The sequence below is a fragment of the Pteropus vampyrus genome, unplaced genomic scaffold, assembly GCF_000151845.1.
Source record: "Pteropus vampyrus isolate Shadow unplaced genomic scaffold, Pvam_2.0 Scaffold48, whole genome shotgun sequence".
In the NCBI taxonomy this organism is placed as follows: domain Eukaryota; kingdom Metazoa; phylum Chordata; class Mammalia; order Chiroptera; family Pteropodidae; genus Pteropus; species Pteropus vampyrus.
The window spans coordinates 6,079,299-6,095,587 of record NW_011888829.1 but is presented as its reverse complement, the minus strand read 5'-3'; the positions used below and the strand labels follow the sequence as shown (position 1 = coordinate 6,095,587).

Genomic DNA, 16,289 nt, shown 5'->3' with positions numbered 1-16,289 from the left:
TGAAATGCGAGAACTAAAAGCTATAACAAAATTAACACGGGGTCTAGGGTTTCTGATGTGACTACAGAGCTAGAATGGGAATGTTTCCTGAAGTCTAATTCATCCGTGATTGAATTTCAGACAAAACAATGTGGCCATGATGAGAAAGAAGAGAAACCCCGTCTCAAAGAGATTATGGATGAACAGTTTGAAGAATACGGTATGGCAGGGTGCAATCTAGGCAATTGGATATTTTGGCTTTGGCCAGGTCTTCTTGACAGGTGTGTTTTGGGCCTTGGCACGAGCATCCCAGGCAACAGCGCACACAGGGACCCTGTGCTGTTAGGAATGATCTCTTTGCCTGTTGGTGGGAGATGGAAAATGAGCTCCTTTATTATGTGTCAAAAAAAAAAAAAGTAAAATAAATGTCTAGATGTGTTGAGGGGGACAGTTACCTAGGTTTTTAAGATTTACTGTGGAGTTATGATCACCTAAAGAAAAACATTTATTTAATATCTACCACTGCCCCAGTTAATATGTTCTTTTCCACATAGGGGAAAAAAAATTTTTTTAAGAATATTGGACGTGAATTTTTTTTTCAGTTTCTGCTAAATTGTAGTCCTACATAATTTTATTCTTTTGCAAGCTGGTTTTTGATCTTTGGATATTTTATTTTATTTTTTTAATTTTTTTAAATTTTATTTATTTTTATTATTTTTATTATTTTTAATTTTTTTAAATGCCAGATCTTTGGATATTTTAGAACTTGGATATTTTCTATCCATGTAGGTTATAAATTTATTGATGATAAGACACCGCAGTTTAGACTTTTCTTTTCTCTCACTGTGCCATACACAAAATAGTTTTGTAATACCTATCTGTGAATTGATTTAGAATTTACGATTTGTAACCTACAAAAAAATAATTTGAAAACTCAAATGCAGTGTTATGCAAATACCTAAATAAAGTTATGTTAACTTGAGCGTTCTGAACTTAAAGAATTACCACAATCGGTAACTTCTTATTCAAACCTTTTTTCATATTTATACTAACTTTTGGACTGATTTCAAGGTAGAACAATGGACTTCGGGTCTTACCTCTGCTCCTCTTTTACACATCATTAGATATTATTGATGTATGAAGAAGAGAGAACAGCAAAATAGTAGTAGATGTTTATTTAGATATGAACTTTAGAGATTAATTCTTCAATCATCCATCAATACTTCCACTATTATCAGATAATGTTTTACAAGAGCAAACAAAACAAAGTTCCTGCATTGTTTTATTATTTTTTATTGTAAATGTTTTTATTGAGATAAAATTCACATCCTGTAATATTTACCATTATACAGCGTTCGATTCGGTGATTTTTAGTATGTTCATGAAGTTGCACAACCATCACCACTATCTAATTCTAGAACATTCATTTTTATCATCCCCCCCCCAAAACCTTTAGCTGTTAGCAGTCACACCCCATCACTCCTTACCCTGGCAACCACTAATCTATTTTCTCTCTTGACCGATTTGCCTATTCTGGATATTTAGTAGAAATGTAGGTATACAACATGTGGTCTTTTGTGTCTGGTTTCTGTCACTTAGCATAATGTTTTTAAGGCTGATCCAATACTGAGGCAATATTTTATCCCTTTTTACTGAGATATGGAAGACTATTGGAAGAGCAAGAAGATGAGAACCGGGTCAGAGTTTTTGTTTTGGGGCATTTTATATTAGAGTCACGCCTATTAGAAGCCCAGTGGAGATACTGAGTAGTCTATTGGACATATAAGTCAGGATTTCAGGGGAGAGGTCTGGACTGAGTTGAAGTGTCATTAACATACAAATAATATTTAAAGCCACTAAGTTAGATGAAATGTTCTATGGACTGTTTCTGGAGCAGAGAAAGGGGTTCCAGGATTGACCCCCTGGGGCACTTGAAATGCTAAAAGGTCTGGAAGATGAGGAGGAATCAGCAAGAAAAAGGAGAAGAAGCAAGGAAGACACTTCACAGGTGTCTTAATAAGAAGGAGAATCAAGAGATTATAGGGTCCTAGAAGCTAAGTGAAGAAATTGTTTCAGGAAAAGAGTGGTTATGTCAATTGATGTTTCTAGATCTAATAAGAAAAATACAGATTGAGAATTGTTCATTGAATGAGACCATTTTAAGATGGTAGCTTCCACACTACCATCAAAAGAGTGAATGTGAGGGCCCCAGAGCTGTGTACATTTCTGGCACGTTGCCATGGCCCTTCATCCCCCACAAACCTCACAAACTCACCTCTGTAAGCTGTTTCATCTTATCAAGCCCTTTATCTCATTCACACTAGTTATTACAAAGAGGATTCCAAAATCCTCAGACCCCTTATCCCCAATACCACTCTGAACATTTCCATTTCCCTCCTCTGTCCAGTGTCTGAATTTACCCACCTCTCTTTGCAAATTTCTTGCATCCCAAACATCTTTATTGAATGTCCATTAACCTCCTTCTTAGAGCAATTAGAACTACAGCCTGTCTCATCTGTCTCACCTTTGAAGGCCTGCTTCCTTGCTGCTATTTTAAATGGTGACTCTTATTTCTCATACAGTGAGTTGGTGTCTTCCTTGCCTCTTCCAGACCGTTTTCTTTCTCTTCTCACTAAAAATTCTCATGCCCTCAAATTATTCTATCTGTTGTTATTTCTTATTTTAGATGTTTACAGACCCTCCGATTGTTCCATCTTGCTCCTAGCTGTAAATCTTGCAGTATGTCTTTGTTAATAAAGTATTTGGTTTGCCGAGTTTGGGCAAGCATCATTGTTACAGACTGGCTTCAGTGTACTTTACAATAGCAATGACCATTTTTTGAGACCTGTTTTTTGTTTTTGTTTTTTTGATACATTAGTAAATATGGAAGATGGCAAATGCATTAGTCAAGCTCCTGCTGTACTGACATGTTCTTAGAAAAATGCATGAATTTTAAGTGGTTATATAGTCGAAAGGAGAACTTACCACATGTGTCAGATATGCTGATCAAATGATAAAGTGAAGGAAAATTGAGCCTCAACCTTTTGTGCAGCCAGTGAAAGTAAGGCACATTGCAGTTTTCTGAAGCAGATGGAATGTGAACAACTAATAAATCAGGTTTTGAAACATTGAAGAACAACTTCTTTCAATGCATATGGTGTTGGATCTTAGACAAGATCGTATTTGGAGTAAAATAGGGGAGGCAGCAACAGAAGACAATGTATCTAAGCATCTACATAAGAATGTTTAAATCCATTCATGTCATCAAGCTCAGAAATTCAGTAAATAGATGATTATAGTGTGCCAAGAGGGACCTTCAAGATCTCTGTGGAGTTGTACGTGAAAGAGATCAGCATGAAAGTGTATCACCAGAAGCATTCTGTGATCATTCTAATATTTCCTTCCCTATTGTGCTTTAAGATCAGAAGACCGTAATCTCTTTACATACTTCTTATAAGAAGCATTAACAGTAGAAATGCAAATGATATAATGGACACACTTGCATCATTGCTTACGATCCTGCTTTATGTTGGAATGTCTGTAGCATGATCATCTCTTGTTCATTGAGTGATATAAAATGGACCATTGCATAAAAGTACATACAACTTAAGTATAAAAATGAATTTTAGAAAAGCGTGCAAGTATGGCTCTGAAGTTTGAATTTAATATTTGCCAAGTAAAGGTGTTGGGGAAAATAACAAGCAAAAATTGTTACCATTACATAATTTTAAGTCATTCTTTATTGACTATTTTTAGTTATAAGTGGAGTAAGAAGATTTTTTCTTTACTGTTTTTAAAATAAGGCATTTTTAGTAGAATTTGCTTCAACTTGAAGTTCTTCAGGGTTTCATAGCAGAATTTTCCCGACAGTTTGTTGTAATCTTTAGTTTAACATAGAACAATTTAATCTGAGTTTGGGACTTTTTTTTTTTTTCGATTGGATAAATGGAAAACAGGAATGGAAATTTATTTCTCTTGGATAAAACAGGAGAGGATGACTCTCATGAATATCTTCTATTTCTCAAAACTATCTAGGTCAACAATTTGTTTGATTACCTCATTTGAATTTGTAGTAGTTTCCTTCTGCCTTTTCAGAACGGTTTTATATTTGCTGTGTTCCTCAACTTCTGAACACTATATTAGACCTTTAGGCATTGTACTAAAACAGGAGATAAAAAACCTCTGCCTTCAAGATGGTCACAGTTCCTGGAGAGGAAGAGAGCAAAATATTTACCTGTTTCAACAATGCAGTGAAAATAGGGATGAAATAAAATATTAAATCATGAGATGCATGTGATTAGTTTGGCAGAACAATCATTTGTTCTGGGCCAAGAATGTAAAGGTTTTATCCAATTGTAAAGGAATTGAAAACAACTTCTACCCAATTGTGATGTTTTGCTGTTAGCCTGCCTTATGATGTGGAGGGGTGCTGTAAGCGTATGCATGCTAGGTCAGGTTATTCTTGTACTTAGATACTTTTGAATGCCACCGCTAAGCAACTCTTGTTAAGTCTAACAGGACAGTACACACTGAGAGTCACACCACCGAGCCTTCTACTTAGCATAAATCGTGGTTTACTGAGTGTGTACTATTTGCCAGGCCTGCACTCAGCAAAAAGGATCTAAAAAAACTACAGGCAGTGTTTACCTTGAGCGTCTTTCTTATAATAGGAGGAAAATTAATAGTATAAGTATGGCGAGAGATGTCTGCAAATTCAAAAAGAACTCCAGGAAGGCCTGATGGGTTTATATAAGTGCTTTCGAATTAGAAAGTACTGTACAGTTTTGGCCTGAATAGTTGCATTTTGTTGTTATCCTTCAATTGTCAGTAATGATAAATATGTATTTAGTATTCAGATATGTTGAGACAGGATTTAGGAGGGTTTTTACTAAAAGATTCTAGTGGATCCAGGAAAATTAATAAATGGTTGTTTTCTGTGTTAAATATAATTAATGTATTTCTGGCAGCTTTATTTATTCTTTTGGAAGAATTTCAAACACAAAAGTTGAGGAAATAGTATATACTTATATCTATAACCTATATACTCATCATCTACATTCAACAGTTATCAAGATTTTACCTTATTTGCTTCATCTCTTATTTTCTTTTTTATTCTTTGCTGATGTATTTTAAAGCAATTCCTAGCTATCATGTCATTTTAGCCCTGTGTGCCTGAATATGCATCTATGTATCAGTTTTTTTTTTTTTTTTAATTATTATATTATTCAAGTTCTAGAGATGTAGTGCTCTGGAAGCCGCTTTGGGATACCACCCAGTGTAGATGACTAATTTTCCTGCCTCTGAGAGGAAACAACTAACCGTTGAGAGGACTATGGAGAGAAATGGTGTTTGCAGGAGAAAACCAAGGGTAATAGGGGGTTTGGAGATTGGAGAAATGTAGGATCTGAATCAGGAGCAAGGAAACTCAGAATATTATGAGAAGGAGGAAGGGCGGGAATGGTCAGATAGTTGCTGTCCAAGGAGACTGGCCAATGAAATGAGAATGAGAGGTGCAGTAGGCTTTGGGCATAGTGGCCAGAGGCTTTGTCACCTTTACCTTGGTCGATGGTGGTCCCAGAAGCTGCAGACTCTGTGTGCTAGTTGGCATGCAGAATTGAAGGAGGTAGTCCAGAGACTTTGCTTTGGGGAAGATATGAGAGGCATTTTGAAGCAGGACTTTATGTAAGGATAAAAATTAGGGAGAGGCTTGTGTTGGAGATTATTCTGAGTTTTTAAAATCATGATCTTCTTAGATTTGCATTAAATCATATACTTTCTAAATCTTTAATAGCTTCCCAGTATACTTAGGATAAAAAAAAAATCTATTTTTCTTAGCATGATCTACCATGCCCTGTGTGAGGCGGCTCAGCTACTTTCCCCTGTTTTACTTTCCTTCCTCACTGGCTCACTAACACTGAATTTTTCTGTGAACTTTTCTGTGCCTTGAAAGTGCCTAGCTCTTTGTTGCCTCCGGGTCTTCCACATGCTCCTCCCTCCCTCTGCTTAGAATACTCCTTCCTCCGCTCTTTATAGACCAGCCACTACTCATTCTCTGGGTTCTGTGTGTGTCACTCCCTAAAAGAGGTTTTCTCTGGCCTTGAAATAAATTAGCACCTAATTATTATAGAGATTATATTATTGAGATTATTGTAAACATTATAGGGATATCAGGGTCTGTACTGCCACTTTGTTCCATTTTCATAGCGCAGAAGACAGTTTGTAATTACAGCATGTTTGTGTGCCGGCTCAGCTCCGCTGGGGCAGGGGCTCTGTCTCTTTTGATTACTCTTATTTCCCAGCACCTAGCATAGTGCCTGGCACGCAGCAGACTTTCTAATAACAGTCGTCGGATGGTGAATGTTTGGCGCATTCCAACAATGTTACGCAATCTTTAATACTCAGGTTCTTAAAGAATATTTAATGACATGGGAAAACACTCATGATTAGAGTGTTAGGAGGGAAACTCTGGCTCAAGCATTTATATATGTGGTTTCAATTTTTTTGTGTGTATGCTTTAGTTGTGCGCTTGTGCAAATGTGTCATTTTAGTAGGCATCCCCTGTGTAATATCTTCCTTGGAATTATATCATCATGGCCAGGTTTCTGGAATTTAGTTTTTATAGACTTATTGTCGCTGGTATATAGAAATATATGCTTCTACTGACTAAATTTAATATTTAAATGAATTTGCATTTTATTTTGCCCTCATTTTGTATGCCAGGGAAGGACTTACTGTGAAGGAAGTAGTTGAGTAAAGATGTGCAGGAGGTAAGGGAGCAAGTTGCACAGACCTAGCAGAAGAGGGCCAACAGAGGGGACAGGACGAACAGAGGCCCCGAGGCAGACGTGTGCCCGGCATGTTCACAAAAGAAGCAGCAGACGTGTGTGACTGGAGCAGGGAGCAGTAGGAGTTGAACCCAGGAAATTACAAGGGCAGATAGTATACAGTCTTTCAGGTCATTGTAAGGAGTTTGGCTTTTACTCCAAGGATAGGAAGCATTTGGAACATTCTGGAGACAGGAGTAACTGGATTAGCCTTGCCTGTTAACAGGATCACTCTGGCTTGTATGTCGAGAATCCCCTGAAGAGGACAAGGATGGAAGCAGGGGGACCAGTTCAGGGACCAGTAATTAGGACACAGATGGTGGTGGCTTGGAAAGTAGTAGCAGCGAGGATGGTGAGAAGTACGTTCGGAAGGCTGAACCGACCAGATTTGCTGATGGGTTGGATGAGAAGCATGAGCTGAAGAGAGTGAGAATGACTACGGTTTTAGATGTGAACAACCAAAGATTGGTAGTGTTCTTAATACTGCCAGGAACTTCTACAGTCCCTGTACATTGTTGGTATGTAATAAAAATTTGTCGAATTTAATCTGCCTTCCATCTTTTTGTTCTAGTCTGTCCTCAGTTCTCTGTTGCTGGACTGATGGGTTAAAAAATATTTACGCTGCAGCTGTGTCTGCAGACCATCAATTTCCAGGCCCAAGTTGCTTTGTCTAGTATCTTCAGAGCCTTTTTGTTGGTAATCTCCTCCCATCTCTGTTCCCTCCTGAGCTAAATCGACAAGTCATTCTTTTGCGCATTTTATTTTAATAAAAGCCTTGTCTATATTTTAGACTTTTGAAAAACACATTTAGAAAGCAGATTCACCGATCTTTAAAGAAATACAAAAGAAAGATACTTTTCCAGGAAGAGATTTTAAAATAATTTAAATGATGTATTTAGGAAATGTTGATAAGTGGCTCCTTGTTATGTGATTGAGTCACTATTTTTGATCAGCCAAATGGGGTATTTATTGAATACCAATATTAGGAATTTTGTATTATGTATTATCGTTGCCAATCTTCTTGTATTATTAATATCAGGCTACTTTGCAGGGGAACAATAGTATATGTTCTTTGCCAAACTATAACTTCACGTCTCTTCCTTGGTTTTATTATGCTTATATTAAGTTGGTTTCCAAATTCAAGAGCAATAGTTATATCTTGGCGGAATGCTATTTTTTTTTGTTCTTTTGCTATACTTTATAATATCTTTGTCTGTCTCTGAATTTTGGTTTATTCTTTTTTATACCCCAATCATAATGTGAACTTCTTGAGGTCATAGACTATGTCTGTTAGTTACATTTATAGCATCATGAGCCCACTCGTAGGCACCAAAATGCCAAGTCACTGATCTTAGATGGAATTCAGTTAGTGTTTTCTGTGAAATATATACATTTTTTCAGAATCGCTTCTTTGAAAACCATCTATTATAGGAATTCTTTTTTTAAAATTCTGATACCTGTTTGGGGGTAAATAATTGAGAAACAATTTAGATTAAGATTGCAGAGCCATGCCATGAATTTTGCCCATTTTGTGATAATCAGGGCAGAATCTAAGATGCTTCCCATAAAAGAAAGAGAATAAGATAATCTTAATTAGATGATGTAAAAATATCAGCCTGAAATGATACCAATTATTTTTTCCTGAAGCATAACTAATATCCCAAAGCAAAAATACAGTTCATTCTCATTTAAAATTCCATTAGAATAATTGCATATGAAATCTCAATAATTATAATATTTGGCATAAATTTCTATGATATTATTATACCATATCAGAAAATGTAAATAAAGCCAGTGGGAAGAATATGTTGTAATGGAAATTTATAACCTAGGAAGTAAAAATTCATAGGTCAAAGGGTTTCTCAATAGTACACTCCCTGGTTCATTCTCCTTATTTTATTGTAAGAAATAGATGTCTCAGCATGGTTAAGCAATTTAATGCCATACGCCAACTTGATATCAAAGTTAGAGAACTTCATTCTCTTAATATCGGATTTTATAATCCAAATCAAATTTTTTATTATACATTGTTATTTCACTATATCAAGTTAACTGATAATGTTTAAGACAACTATATTATACTCCATTTTTTTTTGTATTATTTATAATGATTATCTTAGGTTTACTATGAGAATTTATTTAAAACAAACAATAACAGGAATATCTGAGTAGAATCCAAAGACACTTGCACTGGAGTAATTGAATTCTGAGAGGAAGTTATTGGTAGACTATTCTGTAAGGAGTAGGTTGTGTGGAGACCTCTTTTTCTAGCAGCATGATTAATACCTTCATTGATCCACCCATGAAGAAATTTAAAATGTTGGCTAAAATACTTAAAACATTTCTTTGATGATTTGGGATTACCAGGAAAAAAGGGGCAGGGGGAAGGACTGTAGCGCAATAATGGAGAAAGTACTACTAAAGTCAGGTTTCACTTTGAGGGTATTTGCCAAACCCAAGTGAACTTACAAGACACAGGAGAAGAGGAACAAAGCCCAGAACCTCTTCAAGCTGGAGAGTTAAGTACAGAGTACCCGCAGACTCCACACACAGTATTTGGATCATCTAGAAATATCACCCTTTCCCATAAAGGTCCCTGTGCCTGATTGATGAACCATTTAAAAATGTGCATGCAGTAACAGGATCCTTTGGTCATCAGCTCATTTTGCTCTTCATGGAACATGCCATTTTAGACTCCATTACAGAAACAGCACTGTTACTGATGGAGCCTTTTTTGACATACTCATGGCTCCACTTGAACACGTTTTACTGATGGCTCCAGATGAGTTATTAACCTTAAACTTTGTTGCTTCATCTTTCTTCCTTGCCATCCTGTTCTCCAGAACCTCTTATTATAAGTTATTGTTAAGAAGATAATTAGGAACTGATTTTTTTTTTTTTTTTTGGTTTTGGTTTTCAAACCAAGAGACCAAACCAAAATAATAGGGTATTATAAAATTTACTTGTTAATTAGGAGCTAGAATGTTTTCAATTCTTGAACTACAAGAGTATGATTTTTATTTTTTCAAAGAAATTATTTCATGGTTTTTAACCAAAAGTCTCAGAGAGACGGTCTTACTTGAAGCAAATCTCAGGCGAGGTAGCCTCTTCCTAACAGTCTGCTCTAATTGAAATACTGCACATACATGTACTACATTGTCCTTTATACTTCAAAACATGTCCTCACAATAATCCAAAATTCTGCAGTCTCTAATTGAGATCCTTTTTCTCTGCATTATGCCTTACACCTTTGAGTGATTATAGAGAAAACCAAGAGGAATGTCCCCTTCTTCCCATGGGCTGAGACCTTGGAATTCCTTTTCTTTTCACAGACTTACCTTACCCCCAAACTTGGCTGCTGCCTAATTCTCTAACTACCAGACATCAGACTTACTGTTCCCACCCCATTTGTAATTCAGGGGAGGGTTTTCTGTGCCTGTGACCTAAGGAAAGCAAAGAGAGATATAATTCTAAGTATGTGCCTCTCTAACTATAACCTCCCATTTTTAAAAACAATTTTTCTTACTGTGACCCCAGCCATAAACACTCTTTGATCTTATAGAGACCCCCAAGTGTCAACTTCTGTCATTTTCTTCATTCAAGCCCTTTCCAAACCTCATTTATTGTCTTATCAAGCCTGACTCTTCTGTGATTAATCACTTGAATTTCTCCTACCAAAACCTTTAACTCTTTTTACCCCTTGTTCTTTCTCTTCTAGCTGGTAAATCCTTAACCCTGGCTCTAACGTCTCTCATCTTCACTCTTATTATGCTCCAGAATATTCCAGAATTATATGGTATTGCTGTAAATTCCAGTTATTTCCTCTCACCTGGGCCCTCAGCAAAATGAAAGGATGATCAAGGAATTCTTAATATTTTTTTCTTCTATTCCTTTCAAAGATTAGTTCAGTTCATCACCAATCACCTCCAGCCTCCACCCCACTAAGGAAATTAAGCATGAATTTACTCAGGATTAAACCTATGGTAACAATAAAAGAAACAGCAAGGGAGGGCTATTGTAAATTTTTACCTAAAAGGAGAAACAGAAAAAAGAGTTCTGTCAGTGCTTTGGGCATTAATACAAGCAAACTGTCCACAGTTCCCTCCTTGAATGCCCCAGCCATTTCTTATCTTCTCCCTTTCATGTTTCTGGACCCCACCAGTGTTTGGGGTCAGAAGGGTCATTGTACCCGCTACTGGCAGGTCAGGGGATGTGGGGAAAAGTAGAGATAGTTTTAGTTTTTGCTGCTGGGACTATATTATGGTGGAAAGTGTTATTTCTGGCTTCAGTTGGGCCATTAAATGTATTTCCCCCAGAATCATTGTCTATATGATAGTTTGAGCTAGAGAATATTGTTTTCTTAAGGTTCACCTACAGTTTTGATCAAAGAAGCTTTTTGTACTTTGACTTGGATAACCAGCTTCTGTCGTTAGTGTCGATTCCATGGAAAATGCATTTTATGTGTCGAAACCACCATAAAATCAGGATTTACTGCTTCCTATTTTAGAATTTTCCTGTATCACCCATCATCTATATCATTTTGTTCAACCTGTGAGTTTCTTGGGAACATAAAATGATTGTAGTATGTATAGTTGGAAAAAACAGTTTGAATAATAAATCTATCATGTGTGACCTTGTACAAGACACTTTGCTCCCTCCCAACCCCCAGTGAGTCTCCATTTCTTAATCTCTGTGTTAGATAATGATATTACAAAGCTATTACTAGGATTAAGTGAGATAGTTTATGTGAAGGGTCCAGCATAGCACCTGTTTCCTAGTAGGTGAATAGTGAATATCAATCCCCTTCCCCCTTCTCGACCTTTTCTGCATGTCTTCTGTAGTACTTGACACCTGTCTTCATTATCTTCAGTACAACATTAGTTACCCAGGAGTAAAATATAGTTGAGCATTGAATTATAGGCAAGGCATTTACTTCTCTAATGTTGAAGATAACTAATTTGTTTCATTTGGGAGATTGTCTCTACCAATAATATCTTAATCAATATACTTTTTCAGGACTTTATTGAAACCCAGATCCCTTACTGAGCATACTTTATGCAAAACACGACTGCTGTTTGTTCCTAGGTGGAATTCACTAGGTCTAATATAGACATTATCGTTTTATTGTTTGTTCATTTGTTTATTCATATATTCATTCGATACATCTTTATGGAGTATTTACGATGCTCCAGAAACTATTTCAAGCACACGGTATACATTATTGAACAAAATAGTATTGTTGTTATAATAATACACATGGCGAGAGTTGAATGCAAAAGGTGATCCTTTCCTCGAAGGGGCTCGCTGCCTGGATTTTCTCTCCAGGTCTCACAGCACTCCCCACAAGCAATAGGATGTCATCACTGATCCTGATTTGCGTGAGTTGACTGTAATTATAAGTTATTTGAGGGTAAGAATACATATTTTACCTTTGCTTTCTTCTTAATTTAGTACCAGACCCTAAGCTCATACCTAGTCCCTTGCTACAATTTGGTGGTGGTGGTAGCAGAAGCAACAGAATTAAGGCATAATGATAATTTGTGCTTTAAGAATAGATGCTTGCTAAAGAACTTGATCTAAGAGAACACCTATGGCAAAGTAATAGCTGTGAATTCAGGGGATTCTCAGACCTTTCAGCTGGCTCTTAGAGCCAGTTAAAGATCCCATTAATTGATGCAATCAGGAATTCCATATTTATTATACTGAATGCATTCTTATAATCCTTAAGGAGTATTAATGAAGCAAAATATTTGCTGTAAAATAATTCTCCTCCGTTGTGGTTCTGAGTGGAAAGGCCAACTTTCAATCCAGACCCATTAAAAATATCAGATGAGGCATGCTGCTTCTGCAGCTCAATAAATGTGACCATCAAACTATACTATTTTCATCTCAGTACTCGGCACAAAACAGTTATAATTTTAGCATCTTTACATTTAATATCGATTATTTTTAATTGAAAAATGAAGAGTAGAGAAAGGCGAATCTTACTCCATCACACTGTGTTTTCACCAATTTTCTAAATGTTTCACTGCAAAATATTGTCCTCCAAATAAGACAGCCATGTTTTAATTGGTCTCATTAATGATAATGAGTTGTACCATGTTGCCTAAAGTAGCAAGAATAACATTTTTTGAAATTTGGACTTTAAAAAAATGTATATTCCAGTGATGGGTGTGTGTGTGTGTGTGTGTGTGTGTGTGTGTGTGTGTGTGTGTGGAGAGAGAGAGAGAGAGAGAGAGAGAGAGAGAGAGAGAGAATGAGAACAGAGACTGAGTGTGGAATCAGATCCTTAACTGCTTAGTAATTCTCAAGGGAAAATTAGGCAACAATTTATATTGAGATGTACTAGGTGTTTAATGTACTGAATGCCTAGACTATGTCATCTTACTTAAACATCACCGCAAACCTTTGAGTTTATTGCAGTCTGTATCTTATAAATGAGAAAGCTGAGGCTCAGTGGATTTAAATAAATTTTATCACATTTATAATATGAAGTAGCAGATCCGAGGTCTGGCACAGATCTTGATTCTTCCCACTGAACTCTAGTCCCCTCAGGAAAACAATTCTTTCCATTTCTTTCTGAGGCTTTGGTTTTCTATTCTATTGAAAGGACTATATTACTATAAACTACATCAAATTCTAGTTGGGGGAACCAAGGGAAGAATAAGTTTAGGAACTAATTATAAGTAAATAAAATTCTAAAAGAAGAGACTAGCTTGCCAGCACTAAGATGCTGTCATCCCTGTAGACACTGGGTGGCCTTGGTGCCTCTTTCTAGTCGTCTGACAGCCCGTCAAACCATTGTCCTGACTGTTAGGAACGGGAAATATGACTGGGCATTTCTTCCCCTCCTTTCTGCAGAATATATATTCTACTCGTAATACAATTATCCATTTCCCTTTCTTTCCAACCATCCATCATCATTCAACATTTTCTCTGGTTCCTACCACCTGGCCTCTGACAGCCGAGATTAGACTGTAAGCATAATGAGTGATGGGACAGGAGACGCCCCGGCCCTTTTTGTGTTCTTCTCAGAATTGAACATCATGTTCTTTGGGAATGTGCGTGACAGCAGCTCCCAGGTTACTTGATTACGGGAAGGCAAAGGAGGAGCAGTGAGTTTGGTTTCTCACCCAGAATATTGAAGTGCTAGAATAAATCTCAGAGGAAGGATACTCGGAGACCATACAGTCTTTAACCACAGCCTTTACTTTTGATTCTGACAGCTTTATTTTCGAGAATATTTTCCCTGGTTTGGTGCTATTTATTTGGTCATTTAGTAAGCTAGATTTGACCTAATGGTCGGTAAAAATGAAATCACATCAAATGCAGTGTAGATGGCACTTGGTAGTGGGACTGGAAGATTTTACGAGGTTTCCATATGTGGAATTTTGGTTGGGGTTCAGGGCAGGGCAGGGCAGAATCTCTTTTCATATTTCTGCCTAAGCTTTATTTTTTATTTAGTTTAACCCCATCGTGTGAGTCAGTAATCATCTGTCTGTAGCTAACAGGGATTTAGAGCAAATGACGAGCTAGGTTAATCAGATCTGTGATCAATTACCGAGTACCTAAAATCACAGAACATCAGAATTTTTAGAAACCATTGGAGATCACATAGTCCTTAGAATATGTGCTCTTACTGAGTAGATTAAAGCGTTAGTTTTTTGTGTAGATTTATTTATTTTATAGTATGTTATTTATGTTGTTCCCGGAGTGCAGAATATAACCTGGTTTCTTTTACACATTTCCTTGGTGATTTAATTGTGTCTCGATTTTATGATCTTAGAAAGAGATTTTTGATAAATAAGGCATATTCTGTTTTTTTTTTTCTGTCACTATAGTGTTACCTTTCAAGCAGTGTTTGTGGTGGTCTTGATGCTCTCCTTTTGCTTTTTCTTTTAAATCAGCAAAACCTCTGACTTAGCAGAACACATCTCTGTGACAAATATAGTACCATAAAATGGATTTTTTTCCAAATGAGAAAAAACAGCTCATGATTTTGAACTAAGAGCTATACATGCCATCGTATTTTCTGTTTTTCTTGAGAGAAACCATGCTCTGATTAGTTGGTGGAAACAACTGATCCAAGTGGGATTTGTCTAGACTCTGATGCCTCTGGGGAGTCTTAATGACATGGGGTATGGATTTCTGAAGCTTCACATGTTTTTATCAGTCAATTTCCAAGATGCCTTAGAGACCATTAAGACAGATAATAAATCAGGTGAGACTTAGTTGTGTTTGGTATCATGCAAACAGCTATAATTAGAAAGAAAATGTTTAATTTAGGAAAGAAATATTATAAGTAGAGGTTGTTAAAGCTTTGAGGAAGCCTTTTATATGGCATGCATCTTTCTTGTCAGAGGTCTGTAACTATTAAGATATAATCCAAGTAAGGTAGATGGAAGGTGAAATACCACCTTGATATTGATATAAACTAGATTGAAGGACATAACCTAGTATGAGAGCCAAATGAATTTGTTAAGTCAACATCAAAATTAAACAAATTTACTCACCCACTTACAGAAGATGCTGGACCATTTTGTCCTTCTCTAAGAAGGCAAGACCCTTATTGCTAAGCTTAGCAAGACCACACTTATTATGTACAGGCATTCTGGTTTCTAAAGTGGCATAAGGGGGTTGCTGAAGTATGCATGCCGAGCTTTTTCTTTTCAATTTTACCAAAGGAGTTACTTCACTTTCCTTGGAGTGAGGAAAAGATGGAGAGAAGTCAGGGATTGCATTTACTGAGCTAATGGAAAAGATGAGGAGTAGGGGTTGAGGGCATTTCTCCCAGTATCCTAAGATGTATAATTCTCAACTCTCTGAAATTAGATCATACCTTAAACCAATGCCATCTTAATGGCTGTCCACCAGAAGATAGCCATGCTGAGTTGTTTTTGCCTCAGTGTGTGAGAGCTGAGTATTTATACCTCATACTGTGACCCTTTAGTATTTCAGTTAATGAACCTCATAAAGACCATTTGAGGAAAGGGTATGAGTCTTGGTTGATATAAAAACATGTTTTCTTTAAACCTTCTGATAGCATTAAGAACATAACATTAAACCTTGCAGAATGGGTATCAGCAGCTTGAAATAAAATACCGGATACATTCCTTAGAGAAACTCATTTGCTGACATTCTTTAGAAAACAAGGATATTGACAACTCTGAATCATTCAGAAGAGCTAGACTTGGAATATTACATAGTTTTAAGAATGCCTTAACCAGTTTATTTTTCTTGTATCACCTTATTAAATGTGTATGAGAGACATACAGTAAACATCTATTTAAAAAGGAGCTTTTCAGTAAGAGAACAAAGATTCTAAGTAATAAGGAAGCATTCTATAGTTTGCTTAGCAGGATTTTTTTTCTTTTGTGTTAAATAAAACAATAGTGTATCTTGTAAGTAATGGGTTCTTGGATTTGATGCAGTATGGTCAGTTAGATTTGTATGGGTCTCTGCTCCAACCTCTACAGCCCTGGACCA

The 16,289-nt window shown here is 36.5% G+C and overlaps 1 protein-coding gene across 2 annotated transcripts in view; it reads left to right on the top strand.

The window, feature by feature from the left end:
• Nucleotides 1–16,289, top strand: part of EXOC4 (exocyst complex component 4) — a 675,009-nt gene that overhangs the window by 281,483 nt on the left and 377,237 nt on the right. The window lies entirely within an intron of this gene.